Source organism: Microtus oregoni, unplaced genomic scaffold (assembly GCF_018167655.1).
Source record: "Microtus oregoni isolate MIOR12 unplaced genomic scaffold, Mior012 000073F_001, whole genome shotgun sequence".
NCBI classification, from domain to species: domain Eukaryota; kingdom Metazoa; phylum Chordata; class Mammalia; order Rodentia; family Cricetidae; genus Microtus; species Microtus oregoni.
Window position 1 is genome coordinate 950,559 of NW_024543981.1, and position 26,589 is coordinate 977,147.

Here is a 26,589-nt window from a genome sequence, read left to right on the forward strand (position 1 = left end):
GCATATCTTTAGGTGTTTTACCTTTCTGAGTCTTGTTTAGGCAGCCATATTGTTGAAGAGTCATGGTTGCAGCAAAATATATTTTAAAGTGTTTATAGTTTTAGGAAAATGTTTACTTCAAAACATATAACTGAAAAGAAAGATCATGGAAGGCACTATGAGACTAATGTGAGATGAAAAATTAGAAGGTTAGCTTGTAGGGCAACTGTGTGGAAGAAGAGATTTTGAGCTTAAAATTGAAGGACAGAATTGAACTAGGAATGTGGAGAGGCCAGAAGAAAGAGTATTATTGGAGAAGTGTATCTAAGTAGGAGCTCATGAAAGATTTTGGGAGTCAATGACCATTGAAGAGAACAGAGCTGATGACTCCTGTGAACTTGCTGCATGATTTAACTAAGAGGAATAAAGGTAAAATAGGTAAAGTGAGAGATATCAAGATGTTGATTAGGGGAAGATCACAATATGGGTAGCCACTCCCACAAAGGGAAACTCCTAGACGTGCATAGTTACACAGAAAGAGATTTCTCATCTGTATCTCGTAGTTTTGACACTTTGGTAGATACAGGGAGGGCTCTGTAATACTTACACTTGTAACAGATTGGCCTGGGTAGCAGGTAGTTACCTCGCAAGGGTTGTTTTCAGGTGTTTGGCATTGGCATGGTCAACGTTTTTTGCATGGCACAAGTTTTAGAAACCGAGTCTATCAACTGCCTTATTTTCTATCTAGATCACCTTTTCCTTTTGTGTGTCTGTGGTGATAGGGATTGAATTCAAGGCCTTGCACAAACTATGCAAATGGTCTACAACTGAGTTGTACCTGCAGCCTACTAAACTGGGTTTTTCTTTTCTCACTATTCACCAGTTCAGGGAACTGATTTATATTTTAGGTTTCCCAATTGAGCAAACAAAAGTGAAGTAATTAATAAGAATTTTATGTAATTTCCATGTATCCTTCATTATAATTGATTGACCTGTTCTCAGACAAATTACTTCAGTGTTATTGCCAACATCTAACATTGAATTTTGGCATTTAAAAATATTTAATTTCTTTTCCATAGTACACTGACTTTGAGTTACTGTGGCAGAGCTGTAGGTGAGGGACAGGATATTAACTAAATTAGAGAAAGGGAAAATGATAGCCGGGCTCTCTAAAGCCTTCAGAGGAAGGTCAATGACCATTCGGACAGCAATCATTGGCAAACACAGATCTAGCAACTCTGCCTTCAATATACTTTATTATATCCATGCCATAGAGAAAGTAAAGGATTCAGTTTATGGTATTTAAAAAATTGTATGAATCCAAGTTTGTTAATTTGACTGCTCACATCAATAGGCAACACATTAAGTTGCGTTAGAACTAAAAAAGATGTAACCTACTTTTGAGAAAAGCAAAAACTTCCAATTAACATATAAAAACATCCCTGCCACAGAGAAAGTATACTGTTTATTGCTCTGAATTATTCAGAAGTTTTCACACAATTTCTTGTAAACATAAGACAAAAAGAAGATTCCAGAACTATTATTTAAGTGCTTTTGATTGAACTGTATTTTTCCTTCCCTTTGTGTCTGTGAAGATTACAGTAAAGAATGGGTAGAATAATATGTCAGGATGATACTTAGATAGTAATGCAAGGATACACTTGAATAATGCTGAAGCAGTTACATGGAACTATTATATTTTCAGCAGTATCAGAAATTAACGGGGTTGCAAAGAGGGGGTCACCATGATCTCTGGCCTCTCAAGGTTCTCAGGATTTTTTTCTAAGATAAGACAACTAATAAGAATCAAACAAAAGAACAGTGTGCCATAAATATTTAGATTGTGCATATAAAAAGACATTGAAGCCCACAGTTCAGCTAAAGTTCCTTTAGAAAATACTCCTATAAATTAGCCTGTAACAACTCCCTATTTTGCATTACTTCTTTCAACTCAGTAGGCATCTATTTTCGATGTGCCATTCAAGCTCTTTGTGTAGGTCACTTAGACATGGTAGGCACTATGTTGATTTTCCTACTTGATCAAAGACATTTTTGAGACAGTCTGACTGTATAGACCAGGCTGCCCTAGAAGTCACAAAGCTCTGTTTACTTTTGCGGGGATTAAAGACATATGTCATTACATTAATGTTGTAGAATATTTTATCACATTATGAATCTCAAGATTGTGTTATTTACTGGAAAAACTTGTTTCTAGTTGTGGTATATAGCATGCATAATAAAAACCCAGAGTCAGGTATTGGGTTCAACCTAAATATCAGAACAGTGAAAGCAACCAAACCACTAGATATCTCCTACCACTTTAAAATCTTCAGACTGAACTAAAGTAAGTTCTTGTCTCATCCGGCCTTATATTCCTCTCTAGTGCTGGGAATAAAGGTGTGCACCACTACCACCCAGCTTCTATGACTACCTGGTGTGGCTGCTGGGATTAAAGGTATCTACAACCCCTGCCTGACCTATATGGATGACTGGTGTGGTTGCTTTGCACTGACCATCAGGCAAGCTTTATTTATTAAAACACAAATAAAATATCACTACATTTCACTTTTGGTCTAAAATAAAAAAAGACTATACCTAACATAAGAAAAACTATACTCAATAAGTATAATAACTATATACAGGCAATAAATACATTACCAATAGCTAGTCCATTTGCATTTGATAAATTCAGAGAAAATACGCCATAGCTATCCTATTTTGGTGAGTCCAAAATCTTGTAACTAATTTGCTTCATGCTATTATAACTTGATTTCTACATCTGGTAAAAGAGAAAAACTATAACTATAAATATCTAGTCTTTAACTACCTCAGGGACCGAAGAAGGAAATAATAATAACTGAGTAAGCAGGAAGTACGTCCAAGCAATTTCCAAAATAATGTGAGAAATGAAAGAAACAGCTGACTGCCTAGGCAGTCACCCAAAGTTCCTCTGCAATGTTGGGGCATCCATCTTTGGCCTACAGTACTAGAATATCTGACAGACTTTTCTATGAAGCAGGGTTTTTCAAGGATTCTCCCACCTTATCTTGGCAAGGTTTGGCAGTCCCTTTCTTTTGTGTTCTGCTTGTCCCATTGATACAGCATACTTTCAGTAGTTGTGGCAAGGACATTTTCTTCCCAGTGCCTTACATTTGCCACAAAGAAAGTAAACTCCATGTGGAGTTTCTATGATGACCATCATCTTCTCTGAAGGAGATTGTTGCAGCCAGGAGCAGACATGAATCATTGTCATAAAAAAGGACCAAAATAACCAATGTTATTAAAACATCTTAAATGTCATATTATGTCAGTCTATGATGGAGGAAGGTCATTGGTTAATTAATAAAGAAACTGCTAGGCCCTAGTAGGTTAGATCATAGGAGGGTGGAGTAAACAGAACAGAATGCTGGGAAGAAGGGAAGTGAGCTGAGACGACATGTATCTGCTCCCCAGGGCAAACGCAATGAAGCAAGCTGCCAGGTCAGACATGCTGGCTGAATCTTTCCTGGTAAGACTGGTGCTACACAGATTATTAGATATGGGTTAAGGCAAGATTTAAGAATTAGCCATTAAGAGGCTGGAACTAATGGGCCAAGCAGTGTTGGGCGCCATTCTGTTCAAGGTGCTGAGGGCTGCGTTCCTGCTACCCAGCTCCCGGCCGCCTGACTAGCTTATGCCCTGAAATAATTACACAGAAACTGTATTCTTTTAAACACTGCTTGGACCATTGGATGACGTAAAACTACCCGCTCAACCTCTTGGGAATGTGGGCATCATAATCTTAATTTTACTTCCTGCTATCTGGGTGGTGACAGTATCTTTAGGGGATCCTGAAACGAAAATTTGGGTTAATTATCAAGTTCTGGAAGAGGTGGCTGTATTATTTATTGTCCAGGCTCTGTATAATGGGAAAGTGCAGGACTGGTCTCAAGTTCTGGCTACAGTAGTCTGTTAGGCTATATCATCTCAGCTAGTCACCTCAAAATTGTTCTGAGCAATTTGCAGTCTATATCATGTACATGAAGCTAAATAAAACCTTTTTCTAAAATTAGTACTCTATATGACCATTAACATCATGACAAAATACTCACACACTCATATATATATATATATATATATATATATATGCTAATCTTATAAGATTTATAAGATTAAATGGCCCTACATTGGGTGTCAATGGTAGTATGATTTGTAAGAACCCAGAGTAAGACATTGGGGTTCAACTTAAAGATCAGAAAAGCAAAAGCAGCCAAGCCACTAGAAAGCTATTACCGCTTTAATATCTCCAGACTGAAAGATGGGAAGTTCCTGTCTCATTCAAACATTATATTCCCCTCTGGTGCTGGGATTAAAGGTGTGCACCCCCACCGCCCAGCCTCTATGAATAACTAGTATAATTTCTAAGATGTAAAGTATTCACAACCTGGCCTGTATGGCTGCCTAGTGTGGCTTCTTTGCACTGACCTTCATGTAAGCTGTATTTACTAAAATACAAATAAAATATCACTACAGTGGTGTGAATCAGCCCTTGCACACGCTTTTGATCCAAGAGCTTTCTGCTTAAATATTGTAAACAGGATTAAATAAGGTCAACTATAGGACAAGAGGTGGAGCATCAGCCAGTTGCCAGGAAGTGAACAAGAAAATCATAGAGAGTAAGAGGAAGTCCGGAGGATGGATAGAGAGATGCACAGGAAGTAGAAGAGAGGGACATTCAGCTTCAAGTTTTTTTTTTTTTTTTTTTTTTTTTTAGTTTGAGATATCAGATAAGAAATAGAGTTTTGGATAGATATCAGTGCATGGAGAAAGGTCAACTGTGTGCTTTCTCTGCCTCTCTCAGCTAGAAGGCATTTACCCTAGCATATGACTTGAGGGTTTTACTGGTAAAAATCAAATGTTCACATTTAGTCAAAAACAACACTTGGTTTTCTATTTTGCCTTTAATTTGCCACTGTTCTATCACTTCAGACTAGAAAATGTCATCTTATGGGTCATACATGAGCTTATGAATTTTTATTTCTGAAGAATAGCTATTTTCATACTCATGTATTGAGTAATGCAAATTCTAAAATTGTTTTTGTTGTTCTTATTTCCTTAAAATTTTAGTGTCTATGAATTAAAAATGACATAATCCTCAATTTGTGTTTAGAAAACAGACTCATAGAGTAGAGAACATAAAAGTAACATTTCACACTGACTACACTGATAAAAATTTTAAAGTTAAAAAGAATCAAGCATTTACAAGAATATGAACCAAATGAATCTATTATAAATTGTTGGCAGAAATACAAAACCATACAAATACTTGGAAAAATGTTGGCATTATCTCCTAAAATTAGATATTCATAGTGCATAATTTTAAATAACAAATTAATTATAGCAAGAGAGTAATGGGTGGCGCAATGATAATAGTGACTCACACACTAAGGGTTATAATTAATCCCATTGTGTGCACTGAGTCCAGACTCTTAGAATTCAGGTGGCTGAGTACCCAATAGTGGGCATTCAGTCTGGCAAAAGTCCAGGGGCATTGGGTAGGTGTATTTTTTTTTTGATATAGTATTCTTTTAGTGTTATCTTTGTTTTATAAAATTTTACCAGTGAATAGTTGCTAACCTAATAAAACAAAACATGGGGGAAGAAATAATGATTATTTGCCAGAGGTATATCCAAGTAGCAGTTTTTCAGTTATAGCCAGGAGGGGGAAAATGGGAGATGTATCAAAGACCTTGTGTTCTGGTTTTGTACACTTGAGGGGAAATGTGGTCCATCCAGGTACACAGGAAAGATGTAACATTGTCCTTAATACAATTCAAATATAATGATCCATGTACTTATTTTGTTTTGTATTTTTTTTTCAAGACATGGTTTCTCTGTGTAGCTTTGGAGCCTGTCCTGAAACTCACCCTGTAGACCAGGCTGGCCTTGATCTCACAGAAATCTGCCTGTTTCTGCTTCCCGAGTGCTGAGAATAATGGCATGTGCCACCACCACCCAGCCATGATCCATGTTCTTTTCTAGGAAACATTATACAGTTGTAAGTTGTCACCCCACATTTAAATCAACAAAACCAACATAGTACAAAACAACTTCGTTTTCTGAGAGGAGAATTATAAAAGGAGTATAAATATGTAGAATTATTAACTACAGATATTCCCTGGTGCACAACAGGATGCACTAGTTAAGAGTCCATGCTATTCTTCCAAGGGACTGAATCAGGTAGGTAACTCACAACTCCAGCTCCAAGAGATATGTAACCATCTTCTGGCCTATGGAAGAACTTTCACACAGAGAGATTAAAAATGACATTTTTTTATTAAAAAAAGAAGGTCCATAAATTTTAAAATAAATGTTTCACACATAGTAATTTAAAAAAGAGAGATGTCCTTAAGAAGTAGACAGGTGTCTAAGCATGACAGACTTGAGCATCCAAGGTTGCATACTGCACTGGATCTTGTACATTTTCCCTGTAATTGTCACAACAGTTTCATTCAACATATAGAGAAACAGAGGCCAGGAAGCGTTGAGCAAGTTTTCTAAGGTACTACAAAGTGACTGTGCTGCAGCTTTGGACTTAGACTCAACTAAATCTCAACTCCTATTTCTTTCCTCTGAGGTAGACCCTAATTGGTAAATCACCCTGCTGAGTGAAAGCACCATTAGTTTCTGAGTTCTTTCCAGTTTCTTATTCACCCCTTCCTCCTAGCTGCTTCTGCTGCAGAGAGTACGTGACCCCATCAATAGCTTTACTGTCTGTAGCACTGGTAAGTGACCCATTGGTCTTTCCCATGACCAATTGGGCATCGAACAGTGCGAAAGCAAAGCCCTCCAAAATCTGGGAGAGTCACACTGTGGACTCCTCCTGCATGCTGGTGGGTACAACATGTTCCTTACAACTATGAGGTAATGAAAGGCAGGCAGCTCCATGACCCCTACCCTTAAGTAAAAGTAGTGATGTCCATAACAGGTTAATAGCGAGTATTCAGTGTTATCCTTGCTAGGGCATCATTTTAAGCCTTGCTAGCTGTGCAGCTTTTAGCAATTTACATTATCCCCTTTAATATTCAGATTTGAAGTCCATAAAGATGTTTGATTTTACTGGAATGACCAAAGGTTCTCATTGAGACTTCATGAAAGCATATTTAATTTTTTTGGCAAAAAAATGTCCATTAAACGTTGTTGAGAAAGGACAACACATGATTTTCTTCCTTTGACACGTTGAAATGAGACATCAATTGTCCTTAGAGACTTGATTCTCTTGAATTTTGTTTGCTCCGTGCTCTTATTAGACTTCTGACAAAATAGCCTTCTCTAGTTTCTTCACCACCTGTATATGATGTAGAAAATTAGATGTAGAGAAGTCTTTTTTCCAAGTCTTACTTAAATGTTCATTGTGATGTGGGATTTCCCTCTGTATGCTGTGATTACCACTGATTAATAAAGAAACTGCTTTGGACCTATAACAAGGTATAACTTAGTTAGGCAGGGAAAACTAAACTGAATGCAGGGAGAAAGGAGGCAGAGTCAGGAGAAGCCATGAAGCCTCCACTGGAGACAGATATGCTGAAACTTTGCTGATAGGCCATGACTTCGTGGTGATACAGAAAAATTAAGATGTAAGAGTTAGCTAATAAAAAGCTAGAACTAATGGGCCAATCAGTGTTTTAATGAAAAGAAATCCTCTAGAGTCTTTCATGGAGTTGAAGAATATATAGTTAGAGTTAGTTTTCCTTAGTTATGATAAAAGATAGATATAAATATTATAACTGTAATCTTGTTTAATACCTGTTTTGATACATGTAATTTTACTATGTTAAAGTTAAAGCCTTCCTTTTTTTTATTTAAACAGAAAAGGGGAGGTGATGTGGGATTCCCTCCTGTATGCTGTGAATATCATGGTTACTAAAGGAACTACTTTGAGCCTATATCAGAGCTATAGGTAACAGAGCTAGGTGGGGAAAACTAAACTGAATGCTGAGGGAAAGAAGGGCAGAGTCAGGAGATGCCATGTAGTCCAGCTGGAGATAGACGCCAGAACTTTTTCTGGTAAGCCAGAGTCTCTTGGTGATACACAGATTAATAGAAATGGGTTAAATAATATAGATTCTATGTGATTATTTTAGGGCTGAGCAGTCAGAAACCAATAGGAGGCCCCTCCTACAGCACCATTACTAGCCTCTTTATAATTTTAAGATATGTTTAAATATTCAAATCTCTGCTATAATCTCATTCTACCACATAGTGAGTAGTAGGAGATTCTTTAAGAACAAATTTATCTTCACATACAAGTTAGAACCCACTGTTTCACAAACAGCAGTCTCTTTCAGAAAATATAAGCTCAATGAACAATTACTGATGAGTAAATTCATATAATTTATCTGCGAAAGCAAATATTGGTTATTGTAAGCAGAACTGGAAAGAAGCAATATTGAGTGCCATAATTTTGGGATTATATAAAACGAAATGATTTTGAATCTAGTAAAAGCTGGTTGATAGTGGCACACACCTTTAATCCCAGAAGGCAGAGGCAAGCAAATCTCTGATTGTGAGGCCAACCTGGTCTACAAAGTGAGGTCCAGGACAACCAGGGCTACAAGGAGAAACCCTGTCTCAGAAAAGAAAAAAAAAAGAATTTAGTAAATATAACTTTGTGAAATCAATGGTAAGTTCTATAAGCAAAATAAATACACCAAAGATGGATGCTAAAAAGAAATTCACACTAGCTCAGAAGTGAGTATAATAAAGGGTTATTTATTTAGGGGTAGAATCACAAATCATAGTCCTGTGCTCTAATAGGGAACAGCAACCAAATCCGGCAGCTGGAAGAGAAAGCCAAGGCATGCATTGCATTGGCATATATAAGAGGCCACACCCAAGTGGGCAGGTAACTTAAAGGCTACTGGCTATAGAAATTCCTACAGCAATACACCGAAGAAAGATCACACAATTTTTTTATTGATTTAAAGAGTAGCCATATCTTTCTAGAAAGTGATTTTAAAGTAAAAGCCTACACCATAAAGAAATAGGGATCAGGATCTTTGGATCCTGTTTGTTTTCTGATAATTAGGTCAGCATTGTTAAAGGATGTGCACAACTTGAAACTCATTATAAACTTACTCTCTGGGGAACAATGAAGGTGATATATATCACTGCAAAATACATACCTATGATAAAATTTAAATCCTTAGTAATAGCTATATAAGCTTAATTAAGATAATGGTCAATTTCCCTAATAGATGACTATAACCTAGGATTGATTTTCTAATCAGCAATTTAGAGTATATTTTTAAAAAATATAGTGTTCTTTAGACTCTCGTGTTTATTATTGTTAGAGAACCAAGAAAATATTACACTTTGATGTTTGTGACTGATATGAAGTATGAGGACATATGCTGTTCCTTATATAAATTTCAAAGATTTGGTCCCTTTGAAAATAAAAGTAAATGTCATCTTCCTTAAAAATATAAGACGATAGAGTGCTCACCTTATCCACTTATCCAGTGAAGAAATTGTGTTCAAATACAGTTTTATTCTTTGCCCTTTACTAGTTTAATTGTGTTTTAAGAGTTATTTTAATGCCCCTCTCCCACCACACTTGTAACAGGATGCAGGAAGTCAGGCGTTTCAATAGATTTTAATTTCTTAAAGTCATACTATCTTGAGAATTTTCATAGAGGTCCATGTGGATAGGTGAGTCTCTGTCATGCATTTTTATCTAAGGGAAGCACACTGTTTCCCATGTAATTATTTTTGACTCCTTATTCTTTCCTGATGGACTACTTTTGATTCATTTGGAACTTTGTGATTGAAAAAGAATGATAATTTAGATAATTTCTATTGTGAAAACATTTTGTGACAAAGACTAGGAATGTCTTTGCTATAAACAGCTGTTTATCTTTTAATAAAGTGTGTTTATTATAGAATGTGTTATTCAAGAGGAAACACAATCAATTTACCTATGTAATGCTTCCTTTGATACACTTATCCTGCCTGGATCTTTCTGTAAGTGTATTCTCTGTTTGTTTGTTTGTTTAGTTTGATTTTATTGCTGTTAAGACAGCAATTTTTTTTTCTGGTTCCATCCATTTGCCTACAAATTTCAAGATGTCATTGTGTTTAACCCCTGAGTAGTATTCCATTTTATCTGAAGCAGATGGTGAAATTGCCATAGTTCAGGTACTAAAATTCATTCTGCTGCAGTGTATTTTTATTCACCAAACCTCCTGGTTTTGCACAATAACAGATTGCATCTATAGATTGGTTCATCAGCGATATTTGAATATTTAGTATGCATTGAAGCATTAAAATATACATTATTTTGATATTATGTCAGTTATCAGAGAAAATTGATCTTTTTGTTGTTGTTTCATCCTAGGCTACTAGGTTACTCATGCTGACCTTGGGTGACTGCATTCAAGCCATTTGCTGCTTCACCCACCACAATAGCCAGAACTTCAGGCACATGCAACTAAACCAAAATGCTACATTATTTTTTGACATAAATCAACTCACAGATTTATTTCATTACCTTTTGATGTCCAAAGATATTCTGTCTGTCTAGGAAGGTGGGTGGGTGGATGTAGAAATAGAAAGATGTTAAGTAGGTGAATGATAGGTATGTAGACAGGAAGATGGTAGATACATGCATGGAGAGATAATAGATAAAAAGACAGAAATATGATCAAGAATGACAGTAGACAAAATTTTACTCATTATTTGTGCATAAATTTATCATCATACTTTTCTTGCTTCCCTCACTTTTTCCTCCTTTCTTTATTCCTTAAGAAATGAAAAAACTTCATTTTTGAGAAGATTTATGTAAAATATTTTGAACTTCAAAATTAGACACCAGGAACCATAGATCCTAACATCATCTTCTGTCATCTACCCTAAACAGAAAGACACTGGATTATCTATTTTCTACTGAGAAGCAATTAGGGTCAAAGCTATTTTTGTCATTCTTGAATTTATTTTCAGTACTAAATATTTTTAAAACATGTTGAACATGGCTAGAATTTCAAAATGATATAATTCTATCATCTCAAGAAATAATTTTAAAATGCAACAAATAAATATTTTGTTGAAGTATTAATGCCTCCTGAGCAAATTACATCCATATACAAAAATTCATTAAAATTTCATAATGGGTAAAGAGTTTTCAGTTTCTTAATATAATGGATAAATTGTAAACAGACTCTCATATCCAGATAATTACATGATGAAATGGAATGATTTTAATTCAATGCTGAGAAAATTCAATACTATTAAGGTGAGTATACATTGTATACATTGTAGTTGTCTAGGATAGTCTACTTGTACTTCTTATTATCTATAGTAATTTCTTTGACTCTCAAAAGTACCCTCATTTGAATTCACAGTTGCATGCTTATTTCTACTCAGTCATACAGGCCGGAGTATTGTATGATGATACAGAAAGAATTATAAACAAACATTCCTTATCCGGAGGATTATGAAAAACACCTTAAAAGCTCAAGATCTGTACATGAAATCATTACAAAGTAACTTCTGTGTTTTTAACTGTAAAGCTTACATTTTTGATATAGTCAGTAAGCCCCGTGGGAATTCAGAGAGGCAATAAAGGAGCATCATTCGTTGGGCTATGCTAGTTACCTAGTAAAGGGTACTGTGAGCATGAAGTCCCATGAACAAGCGTAGTGACTAAAGTGACTATGTTCCACAGCTTTACACCTCACTGGAAAACAGTGAACACAAAGACATGTTAGAATTAAGAACGCTAGGACTCAGAAATTGTGGTCTGTCAGTCTGTGTCTGCCATTTCCTAAGTTTAAGACTCTGAAAAGACTATGCACTTTGACTTTATTTTCTTTAGTTGTATAAAGGAAAGAAGTGGATTCATTCATTCATCAGGATTTTTAATGGTAAGAGTATTTTGTATAATACCGTCCACCAGGTCAATGTAAATGACCTGCCAAGTTATTTCCTCTTCTGACTTTTACAACAATCACTATTGTCACGTTTCCAGTGACATAGTATTGTAGTCAGTTTTGAGATCATGTGTCACTCTGTCAAAAATAAACAAAAAAACAAAAACAACTGTTAGAGGTAACTTACACAAAAAGCAACAAACATCTGTTGTCTTAAATTCACTTTTTGACATACCCCTTATTTCATAATTGGATAGAGACCACATTCCATTCATAGAGATAGGGGTGGTACATAATTAATAATAGGAGGGAACTCCTCCAGGAGAAGTTGGCCTTGCATGCTTCCAGAGTAAAATCTTCAAATATGCCACAGGTAGTATTTGAGGCTTGCACTTGCTCAGGGATCCACAATCCTGTGTATGAGTCTCCTTTGCCATTTCACACAAGTGAAGCCAGATCCTCATTTCCAGTACCACCGTGGCTTCAAGAAGACTACTCTTATTCCCAGCGCTCATCACCCAACATGAGTGGGACACCATGCTCCCTGGAGTGCAGGTAGAAAAATTGAACAGCAAGAAATTCTTGTCAACTCAAAGAAGTTTAGATGTTTCCTGTGAATCCACTCGGTTCAAGGCTGAAGGCCCACTTTTCTGGGAAGGTTTTTCCTTTTCAGGGAGTGGGGAACGTAGCTCTAAACCATCAAAATGGTTTATACATTACTCTTGACTTACACAGCTACATTAACTGGAGAAGTTAGAAACAGATTTAGCTTAAAAACAATCTGATCATGAAAACAGTATCTTAACCCATCAAATACTTATGTACTTTTAAAATGTGGAGGGTTTTAAGATAGACCTGGAAAGAGGTGGGCAGTCCTTGGGCTTTCCACAGGTCAGGGAACCCTGATTGCTCTGCGAGCTGATGAGGGAGGGGGACTTGATTGAGGGAGGGAGAGGGAAATGGGAGGCAGTGGAGGGGAGGAGGCAGAAATCCTTAAATAAATAAATAAATTTTTTTAAAAAAAGAAAATTGGTCAAACTAAACTTTGGGTATATAAAAATTTGTTCTACCATGAATTAAACAAGCAATTTATATTTGGCAAAAAGTAAATTATAAATAAAGTTTGAGTGCGAAGAGTCAACAAAAAATAAATAAATAAATAAATAAATAAATAAATAAATAAATAAATAAAATGTGGAGGGTTATAAGGAGTGTTATATATTTATCTATAAATAAACTTTGGACTTTCTTAATATGGTGAATAAAAAACCAAGATCAAATGCAAGCACTGTTTAAGATGATTCTTAGCTATTTTTATCTTTGTCACTTAAAAAAAAAACATCTTGTTTTCTGGTAGGCTAGAAGTGCCACCAGATATATAAATCTAGCTGTAAATCACATCCGACTCCTGCTTTTTGGGATTATTGATACTGATGCTCATGATAATGGTGGTAGGATGTAAGATAGAGAACACTTAAGATTTTGCAAAGAAAATGTTAAACTAAAAGTAACAAAACAAAACCTATAATAGATTTTGAATCATAAATGTTATAAGAAAAGCAAATAGTTAAAATTTAAACTGAGCATTGTAATTACTTCACTGTTTCATTTGTGCACACAGAACATTTATAACCATTGCTATAAGTGCAGTAGTACAGTACATCTTTTAGTATGGTAAGGCAATAGAAATCCTTTCAAGTATACTCTTAATATTGTTCACTAATAGCTTAGTGATGTGCCTAGTGTATCTAAAAGGCCCTGGATTCTAACGATAGCAATGCCATAGAATAGATAGATAGATAGATAGATAGATAGATAGATAGATAGATAGATAGATAGATGATAGATAGATGGATAGGTAGGATACAGACAAAAATAAAATAAATAAATAGTAAAACAAAAGAAAAGAAACAAATGTTAAGAAGATTCTCTGGATGTTCATATAGTTGCATCACATTTTTTAAAATTTTTTCATGACACTTTTTTATTTTATTTTTTATTGATTATATTGAGATCTACATTTTTCTCTGGTCCTCTCCCTGTATCTCCCCTCCCCTTCAACCGTCTCCAGTGGCACATTTTTTGAAAAAGTATATAATGTTGGGTTGGTTTTTTTTTTTTTAAATCTGTAAATGTACTATAAAAGTCAGTAACATAAAATTTCAAGTCAGAGGTCTGAGCATCTAAAAGTTCACTGAAAGGGAATAGAACTAGAGTTGCAAATCCATGGCTGAGAATTTTGTTTTTGTTTTTTGGTTTGTTTTTTTTTTTTTTTTTTTTTTTGGTGTTGTCATTGTTTATTCAACTCAATGCAGAATAAGAATGTTGTAAATCTATGTTTTATTTTACTGAATCTTCTTGCACCTTCAATTTATAAAACAGCTCTAACTTTTAAAATTGACTAAATAGAAGAGAAGTAGAACGAGAACAATCAAAAATATATAGAATCATTTTACAATGTGCATAAAAAGTAAGCTGCAGACATTTCAAAGTTTAAATGTAGAAAAGATCAAAATTAGAGTTAATAGGTTAATTTTTCAGGATGTATTTGATTACTTCAAGTCAATAAAAGCTAATAACTCTGTGTGTGTGTTTTCAATAATTGTGAGAGGAAAATCAGAGCACAATTCAAATCTGTGCCTCATCTCATAACTTCTAAAGATTTGTGACCCCTTGCTGAGCCTTTGCAAGAATCAAGAATACAAATAAAAATGAAGTTGTTAGCTCATATTGACATTTGGATCATTTAACCAGTCTCAAAATAAATGAAAAACTAGAGAATTGAGCAAGAAGGTAATGATGGCTCTTGCCATTGCTTTTCATCTTCCTCTTCTTCCTTCGCTTCTTTTTTTCTACCTGAAAAGTCAATAGTATCTGAGTAGATATAATAGTTAAATAAGTGTAGCCTAATTAAATTATCAAGATAGTGAGTAGGCCCTCTTTACTGATAAAATACAAAACTTTCCCCAAACAGAAAAAAGGTAAATATGTACCTATTTTGTTTCAGGGCTACTGACTAAGTTATGTTTCATTAAAGATGAGGTTTACTTATTTTTCTCATTTTGAGACAAAGTCTCTCCTGCTTCAGCCTCCCTAATGCTAAAATTAGAAGTATGTGCCACATTGCCCACTATTTTGTCATACTAATTTAGAAATTAATAACTGGTTCAATGGAATTATCGCTGAATTTTCCAAATAAACTTATGCATAATTTATAAACAGCTAGTGAAAGCCTATTCACGACCAGAAGACAAAACTATAACAGAAAAAAATGAGTGTGTTGAACATAAAATTGGTCACTATTAATATTACAATAGGGACTTAGGATCATAAATATTTAATTACCAAGAACAATAGTTTAACAACTATAGGTCAACTATGTTGTAAGTGAAATCCTTGCATGTTATACTTTTTAAGGAAAAAACTGATATATTCTGACCATAAAATTGACGACCTTATCAACAGTTTGATTAATGTTCTGTAGAAATAATAAATATTCTTAAAGATTTTTAGTATTTCTTGTTTTGCTTTTGCTTTTAGAGCTCCATCATTGAACACTTGATTGCACTGGTTTTATTATGAAAAGAAAAAAGATACTCCTGTCACAAACATCATATAAATATTTTGACCAAATCTTCTTTGATTTCTATTTATATATTAAATCAATGTGGAAGAAACATTCTTCATATGTCATTTATTGATTAAATTGTATATAGTTTCAAGTACTAATTTCAAATTCATGAGAAATTTTCTTTTTGGAGGAAAACATCATAACCAAAGTAGGAACTCATTTGTTAGGTACCTCTTGGCATTTTTTAGAAGATTACATTGTCATAGCACCAACACAATCTAAATCTAGGAGGCAGGTGCTCACATGTCCTCCTCCATGCTTATTAAATACGTGGAGGAGGCCATAGTGGCAACTGTCACCATGATTGATTTCGTTGGGATAGAAGATTCACCAGCTGGGTGTAATCAACCTCACAACATGACAACCGCTACATTTAAACTCAAGGTAGCATAAAAGAGAAATGTTTTGAAATGTAAAGATTTGAAATGCAGGAGACTTTTTTTTTAATACCTTTTCTTCTCTGCAGCACGCTGTAATGTGTAAGTCATGCATTGCCTTTATGACATAATGTCAAAAGGATACCTTGGAGCTTCCAAAGATAAGAAACATAGTAATAGCTGGGAGGTGGTGGTGCACACCTTTAATCCCAGCACTCGGGAGGCAGATTCAGGCGGATCTCTGTGAGTTCGAGACCAGCCTGGTCTACAAGAGCTAGTTCCAGGACAGGCTCCAAAACCACAGAGAAAACCTGTCTCGAAAAATCAAAAAAAAAAAAAAACATAGTAATAAAAGAACTGAGACCTTTTAGTAGTGTTGTCTAACCTGCTAATTTGTTGCATAAGAATAAAAACATTTGAGAACATTAATATATGAGAAATATGCTTATTTTTTGGATTTTCGAGACAGTGTTTCTCTGTAGCATTTGGTTCCTGTCCTGGAACTAGCTCTTCTAGACCAGGCTGGCCTTGAACTCACAGAGATCTGCCTGCCTCTGTCTCCCGATAAGAAATATGTTTTATAAACTTCCTATTCTTAAGTATGTATTAAGTTCAGTCTAAGAAATAATAATGTTTTATGAAACTTGATGACTCTGAATGTTAATATTTGAAGAAATTTTGATATACTATATTGAAATAATGTCTAGACAAACATAATCATATTTAAAATATAAATATTTTTAATTTTTATTTATATTTTCGTGCAATAAATCCCAACTACATCTTCCTTTCCCTCTACTCCTCCCAGTTCTCTCGCACCTTTTTCTCCCCCAGATCATCCCAACAGAAAATAATAGGTCTCCCAGGAATATCAATCGAACCTGGCACATCAAAATACAATAATATCGGGCAAGTTAGGCAGTGATAGCACACTCCATTAATCCCAGCACTCAGGAGGCAGAGGCAGACAGATATTTGTGAGTTCAAGGCCAGCCTGGTCTACAAAGCAAGTTCCTGGAGAGCCTCCAAAGCTACACAAATAAACCCTGTCTCGAGAAACAAAACCAACAACAACAACAAAAAACAAAACCAAACCAACCAAACAAACAAACAAAACAGGTCAGGCAAAGCAAAAAGGCAAAACACAAGGCTGGGTAAGGCAAAAGTGCACAAGAACACGTAAAAGAAAACCCCCACTCCCACTGTCAGGACTCAACACCTAATAAATTTTGGAATTTTTATCCTTCATAAGGTTGGGATACATTTATATCGTATATTTTATTCAAGTTTTAAACTTAAAATGAACTAGTGAGTTATAAGTAACTCCCTCTTAACTATAAGAGATTAAAGATATTTTTGGCAAAGCAAAAGCTGTTTAAACTGTGTCAGAGTGTTATAAATTTTTTAATTGTAATCTATTCTTAATAGCAGTCCTCACAGCTTCATCAAAAGAGATAGTCTTAGCTTTAATTGACTGCTGACAAGGCATCCTTGAATCATGAATACTGCAACTAGATTTTATCACTCTTAGCATCCATTCTTCGGTATATTTTACCCTCACATTGAATGACAACGTGAAACAGGGATTTCACTAGGCATGCCTACTGAGTAGCAATAATCACCGGAGAATTCTTACATGATGCCAAGTACTTGTGGAATAAAGTTCACAAATGGTCCATTAGAAAGGGAGAATTAAAAACTGCCAGTTACATTTTATCACTACTTACAACATCACAGGAAAAAGTGTGTTAATTCTTTGATCTTACGAGATTTAAAATCTCATATTACATGGAAAGGTGCTCCCATATGTTTTCATTTTTTTCGATGAGAAAATAAAGCTGAGAAATATGAAATTAAGAGTTGCCTTAAAGCCGGGCGGTGGTGGCACACGCCTTTAATCCCAGCACTCAGGAGGCAGAGGTAGGCGGATCTCTGGGAGTTCGAGGCCAGCCTGATATACAAGAGCTAGTTCCAGGATGGGCAATAAAGCTACAGAGAAACCCTGTCTGGAAAAACCAAAAAAAAAAAAAAAAAACAGTTGCCTTAATTAATACTTAAGATCACAAATTATCTCTATTTTTTAAATTATTGAATTTCATTTTGAATTTGATAACCCATACAACTGAATAATAAATAATATCTTGAAGACTTGATATTTACAGACTCCATGCATGTAATCAAGACAAAGTATATCCTTCATATTCAAGCTTCTCGCATGTAGTGGGCAAAAAGTTCTGACTGTCTTTTCAAGAGCAGGGCCTTTCCGTGTAATAAGATGGAATCATAGTGTCTTTTATTCTACTGTGCTTTCTACTTCTCCTTTAAAATTTTTATTGCTTTTGCAGTACTGACAATAGAACCTGAGGACTTGCATCTGCTAAGCAAGCTCTGTAGCCCCTGCTAATGTGTACTTCTTTTTATTAAGAGCAGATTTCAAATATAAATTCATGTCACTGAATTATGTTCATATAGAACATTCAAAATAAGTCTGAGATGTTGTCATTTGACAAGAAAGTAGATTTGCTTTCATTCAGACTTTGTATTTGAGAATGTGAAAATAAGACTCCTGTATTGTTGGCAATGCTTCTGCTTTCTTGATCTTGGTTAGTATAGTCACTCTGAAAAGTTAAGTAGCAATTTTGTGAAATGCTGAAAGTGGTTTTCAGAGTAACTCCAATATTGAACCTTTTCATTTTTATGTGGCTATATTTTGAAGTAAATCTAGCAGCAAGAATAAAATTCCCGTCTAGCCAAACTTAGTGGCATGGAAATTTTCATATGTTTAGGGGAAAGAAAAGAAAGATAATTTTCTTTCAATAATTAGTTTTCCGTTTTCCTCATTAAAGTTCAAATTACTCTCAAAAGTGAAGAGTTTGATGGTATTTCCCAGCAAACTATCATTGGAACAGATCATTGAGGGAGAGTAGTGAGCCATTCCCTCAGGGTATGACATTCACTTTGGCAGGATTAAAGTAAACTATAGCTTCCTGTATAGATTATAAATGTTTAATCTGCACCTTTATAACTTACTGCATACTACTGGATTTTATAAGATAAAAAGAAGCAATCAAAGTGGGTAGGAAGGAATAGCTACAAGTGGGAACCTAAACTTAATTTTATTTATTGTTCTTGTGTGTATGTGATGTGTACATATTGGGCCATATGTGGCACGGTATGAATGTGGGATTCTAAGGAAAACTTTGTGTAATTAATTCCTTCTAACTTTATGTGAGTCTGGGGATGTAACTCGTGTCATCATTTGACTAGCCCATTACTCACAGATTAAACTTGTCACACCAAATTTGAGTTTTTAATAAAAATATGCAACATATATTAGGACATTTTAAAATTTGGAGTTGGGGGTTTAAATCAGTAGTAGAGTATGTATACAGGGCTCTAGCTCTAAAGAAAGAAATTTTCAAAAACTTGGTTCATGAACTCATTTTGAAATTACTGTATGAATATATATTAGTACAAAAATTTCCACTGTGCTGTATTTGTAATGCTAAGGAAAGAGCATAGAACACCCTGCAGGCTACACAATAGCTCCTCCACAAACTCACAAACTAGTATTTGATCCATAAAGTGCACAAATGATATTCAGATTAATAAAAGATGCAGGCAAGTCTACTTTTATTTTAATTTCCTTTTTATGCATTTATTCAGGTTTTTAATTATGGTTACTTGGATTTTGCTTCATGTGTAGGGCTATTATAACAAAACAATACCATTTTTCTAGATCTTCAGTTTCCTTAGAAAGATGTGTGCTTTGAGGGTCTATTAGTTTGTCTAGAAACTAGCTGCTAACAAAACAGCATTCAAAAAGATTTCTTGAACGAATCATGAATTTTCATTTAAATACTTACAGATAGAAGTTGACAGTAAATTTTACCTCAAATCATGACTAATAATTAACTTTCAACATTGTCATTATTATGTGATAAATGAATATGTAATGGGGGAAAGCCCCAAGACTGATCTATTTTTCCTTTTTTTTTTTTTTTTACTTTTTTTTTTATTGCGAAAAGAAGAAAAAAAAACATAAACAAAAAACAAGTTTCCACCTCCTCCCAGCCTCCCATTTCCCTTCCCCTCCTCCCACCCTTCTCCCCCTCCTCCCACCATTCTCCCCCTCCTCCCACCCTTCTCCCCCTCCCCCCACTCCTCTCCCCCTCCCTCTCCAGTCCACAGAGCAGTCCCGGTTCCCTGCCCTGTGTTAAGTCCTAGGTCCTCTCCGTCCATATCTAGGAAGGTGAACATCCAAACTGGCTAGGCTCCCACAAAGCCAGCACACTAAGTAGGATCAAAACCCCCTGCCATTGTCCTTGGTGTCTCATCAGCCCTCATTGTTCGCCATGTTCAGAGAGTCCGGTTTTATCCCATGCTTTTTCGGTCACAGTCCAGCTGGCCTTGGTGAGCTCCCCGTAGATCAGCTCCTCTGTCTCAGTGGGTGGATGCACGCCTCGTGGTCCCGAATTCTTTGCTCATGTTCTCCCTCCTTCTGCTCCTCCTTGGGACCTTGGGAGCTCAGTACAGTGCTCCTGTGTGGGTCACTGTCTCGATCTCTATCCATCACCAGATGAAGATTCTATGATGATATGCAAGATATTCGTCAGTATTGCTCTAGGATAGGGTCATTTCAAATTTTTTATTGAGAAAAAAAAAGTTTCTGCCTCCTTCCAGCCTCCCATTTCCATCGCCCTCCTCCCGCTCTTCTCCCCCTCCCAACACTCCTCTCTCCCTCCCTCTCCAGTCCAAAGAGCAGTCAGGGTTCCCTGCCCTGTGGAAAATCCAAGGTCCTCCCCCCTCCGTCTATGTCTAGGAAGGTGAACATCCAAACTGGCTAGGCTCCCACAAAACCAGAACATGAAGTAGGATCAAAACCCAGTGCCATTGTCCTTGGCTTCTCATCATCCCTCATTGTCCGCTGTGTTCAGAGAGTCCGGTTTTATCCCATGCTTTTTCAGTCATAGTCCAGCTGACCTTGGTGAGCTCCCAATAGATCAGCCCCACTGTCTCAGTGGATGGGTGCACCCCTTGTGGTCCTGACTTCCTTGCTCATGTTCTCCCTCATTCTGCTCCTCATTGGGACCTTGGGAGCTCAGTCTGGTGCTCCAGTGTGGGTTGCTGTCTCTATCCCCATTCATCGCAAGATGAAGGTTCTATGGTGATATGCAAGATATTCTTCAGTATGGCTATAGGATGGCGCCATTTAAGGTTCCCTATCCTCAGCTGCCCAAGGAACTAACTGGGGACATAGCCTTGGGCACCTGGGAGCCACTCTAGGTTCAAGTCTCTTGCCAACCCTAAGGGGGCTCCCTTAACTAAGATATGTGCTTCCCTGCTCCCCTATCCAACTTTCCTTTATCTGAGTCATCCTGTTTCTCCAAGTTCCCCCCATCCTCCCCTTCTCACTTTTCTCTCCCCATCTCCCCTTACCCCCATCTCACCACACCCCCAAGATACCAATTTTTTGCCCGGCAATTTTGTCTACTTACCATAGCCAGGAGGATAACTATGAGTTTTTCTTTATGTTCACCTTCTTATTTAGCTTCTTTAGGATCACAAATTATAGACTCCATGACCTTTACTTATGGCTAGAAACCAATTATGAGTGAATACATCCCATATTCATCTTTTTGGGTCTGGGTCGCCTCACTCAGGATAGTGTTATCTATTTCCATCCATTTGCATGAAAAAATTGAGAAGTCATTGTTTTTTACCGCAGCATAGTACTCTACTGTGTACGTATTCCACACTTTCTTCATCCATTCTTCCATTGAAGGACATCTAGGTTGTTTCCAGGATCTGGCAATTACAAATAATACTGCTATGAACATAGTTGAACAAATGCTCTTGTCATATGATAGGGCTTCTCTTGGGTATATTCCCAAGAGTGGTATTGCTGGGTCCATAAGTAGGTTAATCCCAAATTTCCTGAGAAACTGCCACACTGATTTCCAAAGTGGTTGCACAAGTTTGCATTCCCACCAGCAATGGATGAGGGTACCCCTTCCTCCACAACCTCTCCGGCAAAGGCTATCATTTGTGTTTTTGAATTTAGCCATTCAGACAGGTGTAAGATGATATCTCAAAGTTGTTTTGATTTGCATTTCCCTGATCACTAAAGAGGTTGAGCATGACCTTAAGTGTCTTTTGGCCATTTGAACTTCTTCTGTTGAGAATTCTCTATTCAGTTCAGTGCCCCATTTTTTAATTGGGTTAATTAGCATTTTAAAGTCTAGTTTCTTGAGTTCTTTATATATTTTGGAGATCAGACCTTTGTCTGTTGTGGGGTTGGTGAAGATCTTCTCCCAGTCAGTAGGTTGCCTTTTTGTCTTAGTGACAGTGTCCTTTGCTTTACAGAAGCTTCTCAGTTTCAGTAGGTCCCATTTATTCAATGTTGCCCTTAATGTCTGTGCTGCTGGGGTTATACATAGGAAGCGATCTCCTGTGCCCAACTGTTGTAGGGTACTTCCCACTTTCTCTTCTACCAGGTTCAGTGTGTTCAGATTGATATTGAGGTCTTTGATCCATTTTAACTTGAGTTTTGTGCACGGTGATAACTATGGGTCTATTTTCATTCTTCTACAGGTTGACATCCAGTTGTGCCAGCACCATTTGTTGAAGATGCTTTCTTTCTTCCATTGTATACTTTTAGCTCCTTTATCGAAAATGAGGTGTTCATAGGATTGTGGGTTAAAATCCAGGTCTTCTATACGATTCCATTGGTCCACTTCTCTGTTTTTATGCCAGTACCACACTGTTTTCATTACTGTAGCTCTGTAATAGATTTTGAAGTCAGGGGTGGTAATGGCTCCAGAAGATCCTTTATTGTATAAGATTGTGTTTACTATCCTGGGTTTTTTGGTTTTCCATATAAAGTTGATTATTGTCCTTTCTAGATCTGTGAAGAATTTTGATGGGACCTTGATGGGGATTGCCTTGAATCTATAAATTGCCTTTGGTAGAATTGCCATGTTGATCCTCCTAATCCAGGAGCAAGGGAGATCCTTTCATATTCTGGTATCCTCTGCAATTTCTTTCTTCAATGCCTTAAAGTTCTTGTCAAATAGATCTTTCACTTCTTTGGTTAGAGATACCCCCAATATATTTTATGCTGTTTGTGGCTATTGTGAAAGGTGATGCTTCTCTGATTTCCCTCTCTGCTTCCATATCCTTTGTGTATAAGAGGGCAACAGATTTTTTGGAGTTGTTCTTGTATCCTGCCACATTACTAAAGGTGTGTATCAGCTGTAAAAGTTCTTTGGTGGAGTTTTTGGGGTCGCTTATGTACATTATCATATCATCTGCAAATAACAAAAGTTTAACTTCTTCCGTTTCAATTCAAATCCCCTTGATCCCCTTAGGTTTTCTTATTGCTATTGCTAGAACTTCAAGCACTATATTGAAGAGGTATGGAGAGAGAGGACAGCCTTGTCGTGTTCCTGATTTTAGTGAGATGGCTTTGAGTTTCTCTCCATTTAATTTGATGTTAGTTGTCGGCTTGCTGTAAAGAGCTTTTGTTATATTTAGGTATGATCCTTGTATCCCTAATATCTCCAAGACTTTTATCATAAAGGGATGTTGAATTTTGTCAAATGCTTTTTCAGCATCTAATGAAATGATCATATTTTTTTCTTTCAGTTTATTTATGTGATGGATTACATTGATAGATTTTCGTATGTTGAACCAGCCTTGCATCTCAGGAATGAAGCCTACTTGATCATAATGGATAATTTTTCTAATGTGTTCTTGGATTCGATTTTCCAGTATTTTGTTGAGGATTTTTGCATCGATGTTCATGAGTGAGATTGGCCTGTAATTCTCTTTCTTGGTTGAGTCTTTGTGTGGTTTTGGTATCAGAGTAACTGTAGCTTCATAAAATGAATTTGGCAATGACTCTTCTGTTTCTATATTGTAAATACATTAAGGAGTATAGGTATTAGGTCTTCTTGGAAGTTCTCGTAGAATTCCGCATTGAAACGATCTGATCCTGGGCTTTTTTTTGGTAGGGAGGTTTTTGATAAACTCTTCTAATTCTTCACGACTAACAGGTCTATTTAGATTGTTCACCTGGTCCTGGTTTAACTTTGGTATATGGTATTTATCTAAAAAAGTGTCCATTTCTTTTACATTTTCCAGTTTTGTGGCATACAGGCTTTTGTAGTAAGATCTAACGATTCTCTGAATTTCCTCTGTGTCTGTAGTTATGTCCCCCTTTTCATTTCTGATCTTATTAATTTGCATATTCTCTCTCTGCCGCTTGATTAGTTTAGATAGGGGTGCATCAATCTTGTTGGTTTTCTCCAGGAACCAGCTTTTTGTTTCATTGATTCTTTGGATTGTTTTCTTTGTTTCTACTTTGTTGATTTCAGCCCTCAGTTTGATTATTTCCAGTCTTCTACTCCTCCTAGGTGAGTCTGCTTCTTTTTTTTCAAGAGTTTTCAGGTATTAAGTCTCCAATGTGTGCTTTCTTTGTTTTCTTTAAGTGGGCACTTAGTGCTATGAACTTTCCTCTTAGGACTGCTTTCATAGTGTCCCATAAGTTTGAGTATGTTGTTTCTTTATTTTCATTGAATTCAAGGAAGACTTTAATTTCTATCTTTATTTCTTCCTTAATCCAGGTATAGTTCAGTAGTTGGCTGTTCAGTTTCCATGAGTTTGTAGGCTTTCTGGGGGTAGCATTGTTGTTGAATTCTAACTTTAATCCAAGGTGACCTGATAAGACACAGGAGGTTACGCATATTTTTTTGTAACTGTGTAAGTTAGCTTTGTTACCGAATTTGTGGTCAATTTTCGAGAAGGTTCCATGAGCTGCAGAGAAGAAGGTATATTCTTTCCTATTTGGGTGGAATATTCTATAGATGTCTGTTAAGTCCTTTTGCTTCATTACCTCCATTAATTCTCTTATTTCTCTGTTAGGTTTCTGTCTGATTGACCTGTCCATTGGTGAGAGAGGAGTGTTGAAGTCTCCTACTATTAGTGTGTGTGGTTTGATGGCTGCCTTGAGTTTTAGTAATGTTTCTTTTACGTACATGGGTGCTTTTATATTAGGGGCATAGATATTCAGGATTGAGACTTCATCCTGATGAATTGTTCCTGTTATGAGTTTAAAATGTCCCTCTCCATCTCTTCTGATTGATTTAAGTTTGAAGTCAACTTTGTTAGAAATTAGTATGGCCACACCTGCTTGTTTCTTAGGTCCATTTGCTTGATAAGCCTTTTCCCAGCCCTTTACTCTGAGTAGGTGCCCGTCTTTGTGGTTAAGGTGTGTTTCTTGTAAACAGCAGAATGTTGGATCCTGTTTTCGTATCCAATCTTTTAGCCTGTGCCTTTTTATAGGTGAGTTGAGTCCATTGACATTAAGTGATATTAATGACCAGTGGTTGTTAACTCCGGTCACTTTTTTAGTAGTAGAGTTTGTGGGTTTTCCTTCTTTGATTTGCACTGGTGAAGGGTCTCTAGATGTCCGAGTTATTATGGTCATTGTTGGACTCCTTGGTTAGTGATTTTCCTTCTATTACTTTCTGTAAGGCTGGATTTGAGGCTGCGTATTGTTTAAATTTGTTTTTATCCTGGACAATTTTGTTTTCTCCATTTATAGTGCATGAAAGCTTCGCTGGGTATAGTAGTCTGGGCTTGCATCCGTGGTCTCTTAGTTTTTGAAGTACATCTATCCAGGACCTTCTGGCTTTCATGGTTTCCATAGAGAAGTCAGGTGTAAGTCTGATAGGTTTACCTTGATAAGTAACTTGGCCTTTTTCCTTTGCGGCTCTTAATATTCTTTCTTTATTCTGTATGCTTTGTGTTTTGATTATTATATGGCGAGGGGATTTTTTTTTGATCCAGCCTATTCGGTGTTCTGTATTCTTCTTGAACCTTTATAGGTACATCTTTCTTTAGGTTGGGAAAGTTTTCTTCTATAATTTTATTAAATATATTTTCTGGACCGTTGAGCTACACTTCTTCTCCTTCTTCTACTCCTATTATTATTAGGTTTGGTCTTTTTATTGTGTCCCATATTTTCTGAAAGTTTTGTGATGAGCGTTTGTTGGACTTGCTGTTTTCTTTGATCAGTGTGTTTATTTTCTCTGTGTTATCTTCAAAATCTGAGATTCTTTCTTCTATCTCTTGTATTCTGCTGGTTATGCTTGTTTCTGTAGACTCTGTTTGTTTACTTAAATTTTCCTTGTCCAGCCAGCCCTCTGTTTATGTTTTCTTCTTTGCCTCCATTTCAGTTTTCAAGTCTTGAACTGTTTCCATTATCTGTTTTATTGTTTTTCCTTGGTTTTCTAGGGTGTCATTCACGGATTTATTCAATTCTTCAAACTTTCTGTTATACTTCTCATCCATTTCTCTAAGGGCACTTTTTACATGCTGTTTAAGGGTGTCAATCACTTTCATAAAGTCAATTTTTTCTACTTCATCTTGATTAAGGTGTTCATGTCCTCCTGTTTTGATGTTGCTGGGTTCTTGTGGTTTCATGTTGTTTTTCAGATTGTTGGGTGAATTCTTGCATTGGCACCTGCCCATCTCTTCCTCTGAATGCTCCCCTATAGATCTTCTTTTACAGGAACAGGTCTCCTTGCCTACTGATGTACCTTCCCAGTGATGGCACTCCCCAGTGATGGCTCTCCTGGTGCCTAGATCAGATCTCCCTGCTGGTTAGGTAGCTCATAAAGAAAGTACCTAC

General features: G+C 36.3%; 1 protein-coding gene and 1 non-coding gene across 2 annotated transcripts in view; both read left to right on the forward strand.

The window, feature by feature from the left end:
• Positions 1-26,589, forward strand: part of LOC121441075 (5-hydroxytryptamine receptor 2C) — a 238,166-nt gene that overhangs the window by 31,122 nt on the left and 180,455 nt on the right. The gene's annotated exons all lie outside the window — the stretch shown is intronic.
• LOC121441086 lies at positions 6,736-6,863 on the forward strand. Its single transcript, XR_005973429.1, has one exon. It is a non-coding gene; the product is annotated as a small nucleolar RNA SNORA35 (small nucleolar RNA).